This window comes from Orcinus orca, chromosome 20 (genome assembly GCF_937001465.1).
Source record: "Orcinus orca chromosome 20, mOrcOrc1.1, whole genome shotgun sequence".
Lineage (NCBI taxonomy): Eukaryota > Metazoa > Chordata > Mammalia > Artiodactyla > Delphinidae > Orcinus > Orcinus orca.
The window spans coordinates 48,898,433-48,911,782 of NC_064578.1; positions in this window are offsets into that span (position 1 = coordinate 48,898,433).

Here is a 13,350-nt window from a genome sequence, read left to right on the forward strand (position 1 = left end):
GAGGAGGGGGGGGAACCCAAACAGATATCAAAGGTGATCAGATATCAAGGGTGGGCAGTTCCAGTTAAACTAACTTAGAAGGATTCTTGCTAAAACTGGACAAGGCAGAGATGAACACAGAAGTCAAAAGTCAACCCTAGTTGGAAAAAAGTTCAGGAGAGCCTGAGCAGAGTTCAGTCAATGAGAGAATCTTTGTCAGTATTTGAAAATGCAACAGTGTGGATGCTTCAGGTGCCAATAGCAGAGAGCGCCCTTCCTCCCCCCGCCGCGGACTCCCCAGGCTGGGATTAAAAGCAAACAACTGGATTGTCTAGTTGGACTCCAAGTACTACATGTAGGGATCAGCTCTGCTTCTCTGCTGTTTACTCTGTTTTCCTACACAAATTGGTTGTCATGCTCAAGCTGGTGCCAAGATGGCTGCTGCATTCCAGACATTGCAGCCAAACACCTAGCTGGAGAAGAAGCCCACCCCATTCTGGGGGAGCTTCCCCAGGAGCCTCCCCTCAGCTCTGATTGGCCAGCACTACCCACCGCTCAACCAATCCCTGGCCAGAAGAATGGGGGAGGCTTGGACCAACCAGGATCTACTTGCTGGGGCTGGGGAGAAACCAGGATGAAGGCTGCAGGACACAGGATGGAATTAACACGTGGTATTAACAGTGGCTCTTTCTAGGCAGTTGGAAGATGGCTGAATTTTACTCTCTTCCTTTTGAGTTCATTCTGTCTAAATTTTCTATAATAAACTTTGACTTTTAGTTATTTTAAGAGGAATCAAAATCATTATGTGAGAGGGAGGTGGGAAGGAAGGAGGGAGGGAGAGAGGAGAGAGAGAGAGAGAGAGAGAAGCTTCAGGAACTGGAAAATCTAGAATAACTGGCTTTGCTTTATGCCCTGCCTCTCGATGCTCACAGAACCTTTGCTCCTGAGGTTTAACAGTGAAAATTCATCAGAATCCCTTTGGCCCCTAAACTCCACTTCTGCTGCACACCAAACTCCTACCAGAATAAGGCCGGTTTGGGCAATCTGGTTGCGGCCCAAGACTGCAGCGGCTACACTTGGAAATAACGGCAGGGTTTGCAACGACCCGTCTGAGGCAGACAGACGGGAAATCTCGAATCTGCAGCAAAAAGGACTGAGGGTAGATCCTGGAAGGATTCTGACCCCAGGAACACCACCTCAAAACCTTCCAGGGACTTCCCTGGTGGTGCAGTGGTTAAGAATCCGCCTGCCAGTGCAGGGGACACGGGTTCGAGCCCTGGTCTGGGAATATCCCACATGCTGCGGAGCAACTAAGCCCGTGTGCCGCAACTACTGAGCCTGCACTCTGGAGCCCGCGAGCCACAAGTACTGAGCCTGCACTCTAGAGCCCGCAAGCCACAACTACTGAAGCCCACATGCCTAGCGCCCGTGCTCCTTAACAAAAGAAGCCACCCCAATGAGAAGCCCGCGCACCTCAATGAAGAGTAGCCCCCGTTTGCCACAACTAGAGAAAGCCCGCTCACAGCAACGAAGACCCAACGCGGCCAAAAAATAACTAAATGTTTGAAAAAAGAAAAAAAATTTTTAATTGCTTATAAAGGGTAGCACGTCTTAAAAAACGATACAAGTCAACTTGTTTACAAAACAGAAACAGACTCACAGACACAGAAAACAAACTATGGTTACCAAAGGGGAAAGGCAGGGGGAGGGATAAATTAGGAGTATAGGATACACACCACTATACATAAAACAGATAAACATCAAGGATTTACTGCATAGCACAAGGAACTATATCCAATATTTTGTAATAACTTATAAAAGAACCTGAAGCCATACACCTGAAAGTAACCCAATATTGTAAATCAATTATAGCTAAATTTTTTTTAAACTATAAAAAATAAATTAAAAAAAAAAAAGAAAAGGTAAGGCGGCTCACGGGACCTCCACGAGGCTGGCGACCAGGAACAAGGTATAAATGACCTGGTGGAACTGCTCCTGCCAGTAACCATTGTCCACAACATCAGCCTTGGCCCCAGAACCCCTGCCTGAGGGGCCCTGGAAGGCTGCATTCATTCATGCATCCATTCAACAAACATCTATTGAGCACCTACTGTGTGCCAGGCACGGAGTTTACAGACGGAAAGTACAAAGATCGCTGCCCTTGTGGAGTTTATATGTTGGTGGACGTGCCGGCTCTGTCCTCACCATCAAAGGCTCTGTGTGACGCCTGCATCTCTGGCTTCTGCATCCAAGCCTCGCACGGTTGCATCTGATCAGGGAGCCTGGGTCACATGGCAGTGCCAGCAGAAGAGGAGCCTAAGAAAGCAAGTCTCTGGCAGGACTCCTGAGGTGGATGATTCGCAGAAACATAACAAAAGGCACAGGACGTGTAGCTACTATGGCGGTCCCCAGTTTACAGATGACAACACCAAGGCTCAGAGAGGGCATGTCAGTTGCCCAAGGTCACACAGCCCGTCAGCAGCAGAAACTGGGCTCAAAAGCACAGAGCGGGGCTTCCCTGGTGGCGCAGTGGTTGGGAGTCCGCCTGCCGATGCAGGGGACGCGGGTTCGTGCCCTGGTCCGGGAGGATCCCATGTGCCACGGAGCGGCTGGGCCCGTGAGCCATGGCCGCTGGGCCTGCGCGTCCGGAGCCTGTGCTCCGCAGCGGGAGCGGCCACAGCAGTGAAAGGGCCGCGTACCGTAAAAAAAAAAAAAAAAAAAGCACAGAGGGGAGTCACAGTCACTTACATCTGGCGTCTGCTGTTCCATAAATCTAGTCATGAGGATTTGGGGCCTTCGAGCAACCCCTGCACAGGCTCCTCAAAGCCTACGGGCCTTCTGACACCCGTGGCTGTTAACTGCAGAGACTGACTCCCCCAACTGACCGTGTGCAGAGCGTTTCTCACGCATTTATCCTCTGTGCCCTCCCAGCCATGGCGTGATGATCTCCATTATACAGATGGGAAAAGTGAGACACAGTTTAAGTAACTTGTCCAGGTCACCCATGCAGGGAGCAGCAGATGCAGGGCTGGAACCCAGGCTGTTGGCTCCAGAGTCCACACTCTTACCTAGGACTTGGTTCTGCCTCAGCGTTAACAGCCACCATCAAAAACTAACTGTATGGGGGCTTCCCTGGTGGCGCAGTGGTTGAGAGCCCGCCTGCCAGTGCAGGGGACACAGGTCCGTGCCCCGGTCTGGGAAGATCCCACATGCCGTGGAGTGGCTGGGCCCGTGAGCCATGGCCGCTGAGCCTGCACGTCCGGAGCCTGTGCTCCGCAACGGGAGACGCCACAACTGTGAGAGGCCCGCGTACCGCAAAAAAAAAAAAAAAAAAAAAAAACTAACTATATGATGCCAAGGGTTTAGTATCAATACTTACCAGCAATGCTGTTACTGAATTAGACGCAAGGCCCGCCCTTGGGGCCCTAGCTGAACCGACGCCTCCCGTGGCTCCGTCAGGGAGCTCTTTCCCTCTCAGGCTCAGGTTCTAGCTGCCAATAATAAAACTGAATTTGGTGCAAGCAAGACAGGCTTGAGAGTGTTTAGAGAATGGAGAAGGGGAGCTTCTGCGTTAACAGCACCTTCTCCCCGCAGGGAGGAAAGTAAGAGGATTTTAAGGGTTAGGAAGCGGACAGATCATCCGGGCTCTAGGAAAGGGGCGGAGCTTTTAGGGCAGCCGTGGGCATGCGTAGTCTCCACGCTCCTTTCCGCACAGTCACGCACGCTCCTTTCCACGCAGCTCGAATGGTGCCTAGCAAAGTGCAAATACCCTCTTTGCGCAGAGATCTTAGCGTGGAAGGAAGCAGATGTAACTCCGGGACACCTCCCTGTCTCATCTGCGGAGGCATATTCCTGTGGTCAAGTCAGAGCCCGTTCGGGGCGGGTGACCATTGTGTATCTCTTAAAGCACAGCTGCACAGCATCTCTGTCAAATACCGGGTGCTCTTGAAACAAACACAGAGATAAATCGAGGCAAGGAAAGCCGGCCATCTTGGATCTAGCCGGTTCAGTCTGGTTTTCTCTTGGGCATTTGTGGCATCCTATTGGTAAAACACAACTAGCCTGTATGGCTAAAAAACAAAAACAAAAAAACAGTTTCTGCAACTGGGACCTGGGCTGCATAGCATGGGTGACAATACGAGCTTTAGTCAAATGGCGAAACCTCTCAGAGCCTCTATTTTTATATCTGTAAAAGAGGGGCAATGACAGCACCACCCACAACAGGATCCTTTGGAGGACTGGCCTGGCAAATCCATGGAATGCTGCTGCCTTTGAAGCTGTGGTAATACACAAAGAACAACCAAAGGAGAAAAGCAAAGGCTGTTACTTCAGAGCTTGCTATAGCAAGGGAGTCCGGCAGCATCACTTGCATTTGGCAGAGACTCAAAGGCAGGCAGAGAGGTGTGAAAGCTCTATAATGGAAAACAGGAAAGGCTACGAGTGTGCCCTTGCTGGAGGCCGTTGGCACAGAAAAGCAGAAGGCGGGCTTGTTAGAAGCAGGACGTCCCAGGTGACTGATTAGGCTTTCTCTGGCTGGACCTAAATTAGAAGAAGGGACAAAAATTAGGGAGGCTGTTAGTTGTTGATCAAGCCCTGGCCATTCGGAGCTGATTATTACAGAAGTGATTGTTTAGCTTCCTGCATTGTCACTAGAGATAGTAATCTGGCTTCCTGTGAGTCCGAATTAAAGCAAGCTGGCTTCCTGGGCTGTTTTTAAGAGGGTTGGTTTCCTAGGTTGCTTCACCTCGTGAGTCAGAATTCTATTTTTATAGATGGTCTGACAATTTTCAGTCTGTATACTGGTCTCTCAAAGCACTTTTTAGATGTGATGGTATCTAATCAAAGATCAACATGGGGGACTTCCCTGGTGGTCCAGTGGCTGCGAATCCATCTTTCAATGCAAGGGACCCTGGTTTGATCCCTGATCGGGGAACTAAGATCCCACATGCCACAGGGCAACTAAGCCTACGTGCCACAACTACTGAGCCCCCACACTCTGGAGCCTGCATGCCACAACTAGAGAGAAGCCCACGCACCACAACGAAGATCCCACGTGCAGCAACTGGGACCCGAAGCAGCCAATAAATAAATATTAAAAAAAAAAAAGAGAAAGAGAGATCAGCATGGATAAATCTGCTCCACGGAAGACCATATGATTCTTTGTTAGTAGAACTGAAAATAGATGGTCCCAGAGACCAGTAAAGGGAAAAGCCAAAAGAAAATTTTCAGTCCTGGAAGAAGAAACAGAACGCAGGGCTCTGTTCCAGTTACTTCTTGCTGTGGAACAAACTCAGTGGTATAAAACAACAACCATTTTATTATGTTCACGATTTCTGGGATCAGGAAAACAGACAGCTTCGTGATATCAAGCCTCAGATGAAAAGATTCAAAAGGCTGAGCTTGGCTCAAATGCTGGAGGCTAGAATCACCCAGAGGTGTCTTTACTCACTCACTGTCAGCTGGGAGCTCAGCTGGGGCTCTCAACTAGATCCTCATCACACGTCCTTGCCGATGTGAATGCTTGGGCTTCCTCACGGCATGGTGGCCAGGTTCTGGGTTCATGGAGGGAAAGCATGTGGAGAGCAAATGTTCCAAAAGACCAAGGCAGAAACTCTATGGCTTATTCTGACCTAGCCTTGGAAGTCACACGCTGTCACCTACACTGCATTCTTTTGATTACAAGTGAACCACTAAGGTTGGCCCAGATTCAAGGGAGGGGGATTAGACCTTCTGCTGGATAGGAAAATGGCAAAATCCTATCACAGGAGAGCATTCAGTTGTAATCAACTTTGGAAAATACAGTGACTCACAGGCTCCCTCTTTACAAGTTCACGGTCTATGATAAAAAGCAGAAAATATAACAAGCTGCAAAAATCACGTGAATCGGGCAAGGTTTCTGCTGTAGCAACTGCTTCTGGCTGATTTAAGCAGAAAAGGAACAAATTAAAGGATCCTGAGCTGTTCAAAGAGTCTCCAGGATGGCAGGGAACCAGGCTTGGCAGGTGTTGCATGTTGAATTATGTCCCCTCAAAAAGAGATGCTGAGTCCTAACCCCCAGTACTTCAGAATGGGACCTTATTTGGAAATAGCGTCTTTACCAAGGTAGTTAAGTTAAAATGAGGTCACTAGGGTGGGCCCTAATACAATATGACTGGTGTCCCTATCAAATGGGGAAATTTGGAGACAGAATTTTGTATGTGAAATTGCCCCGGGTTGGAACATCACAGCAATATCGCATCTTGTTTGGTCAATACAGTGCTTTAAGGCATGTTCTAATGAGCTGTGCAAAAGGAGGCTGCAGAGGAGGCTGGAAAATGTCTTTATCTTGGGCAGGCTTCTGCCCAGCTAAAGTTCAGGATTCTTTCCAAGGAACAAGGAGACATGGATAGTGCCTTCATGGTACCAAATGACTCCGGTCTCCATGTTCACAACTCCTCGGGAGAAAGCAAGGCCAGGCTGTGTCTGCTGATTCAGGGAGCCTCCTTGGTTGCTTCCAGAACAAGGGATCTCTTGTTCCCTAACTCTGAACCACCGTCCTTCACGTCACTCTGATTGGACCAATCTGAACCAATCCCTAAAGCCAAAGGAATGCGGCACTCTGATTGGTTTAGGTCTGGATGGCTGCCCATCCCTGATCCAATCACGGTGACGAGGGGTGGAACTATACAATGGGAATAGCTAATGAGAAGCCCACCGAGAGCTGGGAGTGGGCTCCATCCCGGCTAAACCCCTGGAGGCCTCCCACTGGCGGAGCGACACCCACATGTCCACTCTACCAACATTAATCAACTAATCACATAATTAAGTTAGTAAGCTATGAAGAAGTGTATCAGGAGTCTCCTTGGCCTGGAGTTGTCAGAGAAGGCTTCCAGAAGGAGCTGGGAACACAAAAATAAGGCAGAGCAATAGCATGGGGACGAGAGCATGCCAGGCAGGGAGCCGTGGGCGATGAGGCTGGGTGGTTATATGGGGCAGCAGGGGACAGAGCAAGCAGATTCGGGGAGAAGGGGCTCCGGATGTTGCAAGAAGGCTGGGCAATGGGGGAAGGGAGCGGAAAGGGACTGGGAGTCTCCCTGCATCCACAGACACAGCCTCCGCCTTGCCCCTCCTCCTGAGTCACTCACAGAAGCCACTGAATTTCCACTTGCTCCTGTGGGCATTCAATAAAGCAGAAGGTGCGGAAGTTGCTAGCACAGTGTCTGGAAGAGGGACAGCCTTCTATCCTCTGCCCAGATGCAGCCTCTCTTGGCCTTGCTTTGCACCTCTGCAAAATGGGCCTAATTTAGCCACCTCCCTGGGCTGCGGAGACAGCTATCAAATATGCCCAAGTATCAGACAAGTCTGGATATAGGCGATCCCCTTCCTCCTAATGACAAGATTAAATTTCAAAATGGGCTTTGGACACTCTGAACAGGAAAACTTTTAGGGAGATGGGTGACATAGGCAAAGGTCGACTTAAAATATTTATTAATGTGATTACACTATTTTATATATATATATAGAGAGAGAGAGAGAGAGAGAGAGAGAGAGACTGTAGTCCATTTAGAAATAAGTCTTCACTACTCACACAGAGCCTGAAATAGCTCATTCCCACCATTCAAGGGCTCTCAGGACACAGGCACCTCTTTCAAGCAGCGGTCATTAGGCTCTCCCCCATGGTGTGACAAGATAGCTCCCAGTGGCTCCAGGCTTATATTCCACCAGCTCAGCCACCCCAGAGGAAAATAATACCTTGTTCCTGATAGTTCCAACAAAAGCCCCAGGGCTGCCTCTCATTGTCTTAACTTAAATCACGTGTTCTTACATGAACCAATCACCATGGCCAAGTGTTAGAATGCTCTGATGGGCCAAACTTGGGCTATTTGTGTAGCCTTGGAGCCAGAGACAGACCCAGCTCCACATGATCAAATGGATTGAGAGTGGGGAGGGGTTCCCCAAGGGAAAACCAGACTTAATTGCTAAAGAATGGGAGTGGATGGTGGGCAGGCAAAGGCATCAGATGGTACCTACCTTTGGGGGAGGGGGGGAGGCGGGAAGGAAAGGGGGAGGGGGCCTGTTTCCCCAGGGGACAGTCTATTCATGAAAAATGCCTTCCTCATGAGATCAGTCTCTTCAGAACTTTGTCTCCTGACCTTGATTCTGAGCTGGTTGCACGTAAGATGTCTAATTTCACTGCCACTCGGTAATCCCCAGAAAATGAAAGCAGCAATCTTGTCTCCTCCCTCAACTCTTCCTTGTGTGTTAGTTTCTTGACCTTCATGATTCTATTTGTCTTTCTCTGAATACATTCTAATTTGGGGGGGGCGAGGGGAGACAGACAGCTTTCACCTCCCAGCCCAATTCCGATCAGTAAATCGACACATATATGTTGAGGGCCCACTATGGGCCAGGCACTGCTCTAGGCACTAGAGAGTTTGGTGGGAGAGGAGGTGGGGGTCACATCTAAGTTCAGTGGGAGAGGATGCTGTGATTGATTAACAATGTCTGCCACAGTCATATCAAAGGTAGTGGAGGCACATAAGCCATCCCTGCTAGACATCTTTCTTAGCTCAGGTGATTCAAAAAGAGGTGATGGACAGAGTTGGCCCACAGGCCACAGTTTGCCATAGTCTCTAGAGCAAACTAAGACTTAGAGACTGCAAAATGGCATAGAACTGGGCTGTGAATGGCAAAAAGTTCCCACGATAGGAAGCCTACCTGAATATCTTGTAATCTCCAGAACAAAAACTAGACACCACGTATCCTGACCTTCTGACCAGCTTTCTTTCCAATAAAGCCAATGATTCTCTATAAGTCTGAAATATTTCCAAATAAAAAAATTTTTAATTTTGATGTTTTTTTAAAGTTATAATATTTTTAGAGATTTTTTCTTTTTTATTTATTTATTTTTGGCTGTGCTGGGTCTTCATTGCTGCGCACAGGCTTTCTTTAGTTGCGTTGAGTGGGGGCTACTCTTCGTTGCGGTGAGTGGGCTTCTCACTGTGGTGTCTTCTCTTGTTGTGGAGCACGGGCTCTAGGCACGAGGGCTTCAGTAGTTGTAGCATGTGGGCTCAGTAGTTGTGGCTCGCGCAGGCTCTAGAGCACAGGCTCAGTAGTTGTGGTGCACGGGCCTAGCTGCTCCACGGCATGTGGGATCTTCCTGGACCAGGGCTTGAACCTGTGTCCCCTGCATTGGCAGGTGGGTGCTTAACCACTGCGCCACCAGGGAAGCCCTAAAGATTTTTTTAATTGATGTGGACCATTTTTAAAGTCTTTTATTGAATTTGTTACAATATTGCTTCTGTTTTGTTTTTTGGTCTTTTGGGGCACAAGGCATGTGGGATCTTAGCTCCCTGACTAGGAATCGAACCCTCATTCCCTGCATTGGAAGGTGAAGTCTTAACCACTGGATCACCAGGGAAGTCCCTAAAGTTATGATATTTTTAAAGGCTTTGAATCACATGGTGAAAAGAATTCCTTTTTCTACTCTTTTTGCATGATTCTGATAGTGGCAAATGAAAGTCTCGATCAGATTCTAGTCGGCCTTTAATGCCTTTCTAATACTTGCTAACTTTTACAAAGAGAAAATCAGCGACCATATAGAGCTACAAGTCTAAACCACTGTTTCACTTTATTTTCCCACTTTCAACTTACCTTGGGCTGTACAGTTTTTTTGTTTTGTTTTTTGCGGTATGCAGGCCTCTCACTGCTGTGGCCTCTCCCATTGCGGAGCACAGGCTCCGGATGCGCAGGCTCAGCGGCCATGGCTCACGGGCCCAGCAGCTCCACGGCATGTGGGATCTTCCCAGACCGGGGCACGAACCCATGTCCCCTGCATCGGCAGGCAGACTCTCAACCACTGCGCCACCAGGGAAGCCCTGTACAGTTTTCTTTTCATTCACAATGTAACAGCTTCCGCCTGGTCTCTCTGCTTCCACTCCTGCCCCCATGGTCTGTTTCCCATTCAGCAGCCGGAGAGATCCTGTTAAAATCAGTCAACCCTCGCTTCCAAGATGGCAATACTTTCAAGAGTAAGCTCTCTGAGCCTGACAGCATGCCTTCTAGCTCACTCGGTACCAGCTTTGTTATACAATAAATTGTGTCCCCCCGAATTCATGTTGAAGCCCTAACCCCCAATGTGACTCTATTTGGAGGTAAGGCCTTTAAAGAGGTAATTAAATTTAAATGAGGTCATAGGGTGGGAACCTAATCCAGTATGACTAGTGGCCTTATAAGAAGAGGAGGAGGGAACTCCCTGGTGGCCCAGTGGTTAGGACTCAGTGCTATCACTACAGGGGGCCTGGGTTCGATCTCTGGTCAGGGAACTATAATCCCACAAGCCACGTGGTGCAGCCGAAAAAATAAATAAATATAAAAATTAAAAAATAAAAAGACCCTTAAAAGAAAAAAGAAGAGGACGAGGAGACACTAGGGATGCATATGCGTGGAGAAAAAAGCAGGTGATGTCATAACAAGGAGGTAGTCCTTTGCAAGCCGAGGAGAGAGACCTCAGGAGAAACCAAGCCTGCTAACATCTTGAGTTTGGACTTTCAGTCTCCAGAACTGTGAGAAAATAATGGTTGTTTAAGCCGTCAAGTCTGTGGTGTTTTGTCATGGCCACTCTAGCGGACTAATATAGGATCTTACTACAGCCTAGGAAATGGCTACCATTCCTTCTTCCTTCACCACGACAAAACCAGATTTAAATATAATGATAACAGCTACAGTGAAGAGGGCCTGGCCTTTATACCTGTCCATGTCTGAATTTCTTAAGTTCTCCGAATAGCCTTGGGAGGCGGGACTATTATATTCCCATTTTGCAGATGGAGAAGTCGAGATTCAGAGAGGTGAAGTGACTGCCTCAAGGTCACACACCAAGTATAGGAAACGCCAGTGTTGCAGTCAGGATGAGCTGGGTTATGCTGCAGTGACAGGCAACCCCACACTCTCCATGGCTTAGAACATCAAAAGGCTCTTTCCCTGCTCATGCTACGTGTTCATGTCAGGTAGGCAGGCGTGACAAGGGTCAGGAGAGCTCTGTGTCACATCTCCTCATTCAGGAACCAGGCTGACAGAAGGACTGTCCCTACTATGCAGGGAACGGGAGGGAACCTGGCAAAGCATGCACTGGTTTTTAAAGGCTTCCACCCAGAAGTGACACTCCTACTCGCAGTTCATTGGCCAAAGAAAGTCACATGGCACAATCTAAGGTCAAGAGGGCTGGGCAGGTGCAATTCAACCACGTTTCCAGAATAGGGAGAACCAAAATTTGTATGAACAGCCCAGTCAATACACCATCAGGATTCACACCAGAGCCCACACTCAACCACTATGCTTTCCTGAGAGAAATTTCCAGGCAGGCCTGCCCTCCCCCATCTATTCCTTCAATGGCCCATTCATTCATTCAGCAAGTGCTGGACCAGAGTGGTGAGGTTGGCTGGGGAAGAAGTGCACAGAGCTGAAAGGTATTTAGAATGAAACATTGATAGAATTTTGTCCTGGATTAGATGTGTGGGATGAGGGAGAAGGGTGTTGTCAATAATGTGTTCCTGGGGCTTCCCTGGTGGCGCAGTGGTTGAGAGTCCGCCTGCCGATGCAGGGGACGCGGGTTCGTGCCCCGGTCCGGGAGGGTCCCGCATGCCGCGGAGCGGCTGGGCCCGTGAGCCACGGCTGCTGAGCCTGCGCGTCCGGAGCCTGTGCTCCGCGGCGGGAGAGGCCACGGCAGTGAGAGGCCCGCGTACCGCAAAAAAAAATAATAATAATAAAATAAAATAATGTGTTCCTTCATCAATTCAATATTTATTGACCACCTGCTGTGTGCAGCTGTTTTAGGCTCTGAGGAGATAGCCATGAACAACACACACAGAGATCCCTACCCCCAGAGATCTGACAACAAACAGCATCGAATATAACGTCCAGCTATGAGGAAGAATGCAACAGGTGCTGAGGAAGCTGGGGTACTAGAGCAGAGGAACCCCCAGGTGCCTGGTTTGCCAGTGAGGGGTAGGAGACAGTGGTGGCGTTCAAACTGCAAGAGGACCAGGTTTGCAAGAAATGAAGACATACGTCCACACAAAAACTTGTCCACAGATGTTCATAGAAGCATTACTCATAATAGCTGAAAACTGAAAACAACCCAACTGTCCATCAGCAGATGAATGGATAAGCAAAAGTGGTCTATCCATACTGTGAAATATTACTCAGCCATTAAAAGGAACGAGACACTGATCCGTGCTGCAACGTGGATGAACCTCGAGAATATTATGCTAAGTGAAAGAAACCAGACACAAAAAACCACGTAGTGTATGATTCCACTCATAGAAAATGTCCAAAATAAGCAAATCCATTGAAACAGAAAGCCAGTTAATGTTTGCCAGGGCCTGGGAGGGAGGGGGCATGGGGAGTGACTGCTAACGGGGACAAGGTTTCTTTTGGGGGTGATGGAAACGTTCTAAGATTGTGGTGGTGGTCGCACAACCCTAGGAACATACTAAAAACATTGAGCTGTGCACCTGAAATGGGTGAATTGTATGGTATGTGAATTACATCTCAATAACACTGTTTAAAAAAAAAGAAAAGAAAGAAAAGGGAAGGGTTTGGGAGGACAGTCTTGAATTCAGTTCAGTGTGTCAGCAGGGGAAGGCAGCTGGAGACCCGGGATGTAGGACTGGGGACAGTGAACGTGAGTGCACCCTGCAGTATGGTCGCCCAGGAAATGTCTTCTTTTGTCACTGGTTGGGTTTGGGCTTTGCTGGATCCGTCCTGGTTGCCAGACTTGCAGGCAAGACACAACTCAAGGCGGAGCCAGCAGGGGGCAGCAGACAGCCACGCAGACCCACGGACCAGGGCCTGGCCGCGTGGTGTCCCGCATTCACCTGCCTCCAGCCTCTGCCCCTTTCTTTACCCTTCGGGGCTCCCAGAGAGTCCACACAGCTGCCCAGGCCCCGAAACATGGACGCATCCCTCCCTCGGTCTCACTGGGGCAGGCACTGGACCCTGCCCCCTAGTCGCCTGAGCTGGACCTTCCCCCCTCCTCTCTACAGCCCAGCCCTGAGCCAGGCTGCCGTTTTTTCTCCCTTTGCCTCCCCAGCCTCCTACCTGGTCTCCTGCCCTCTCCAATCCTCCCAACACAAGACAGCCCAAGGGATCTTTCTAAAGCCCAAACCCAACGCTGCCCCTCTCTGCTCAGAACCATCCGTGGCTCCCCAGTGCCCTTAAAGTCCAGGCTCCTCACCACAGCCTTCAACTGATTGCCAGGTCTGGCTCCTGGGGGGCCTCTCAGCCTTACCTCTCAGACCCCTGTCCCTCACCTCCACCCTGTGGACTGTGATCTGAGGGACTGAACTTCTTCGAGAATCTCGCATATTCCCTTCCATGCCCGGAGCCACATCA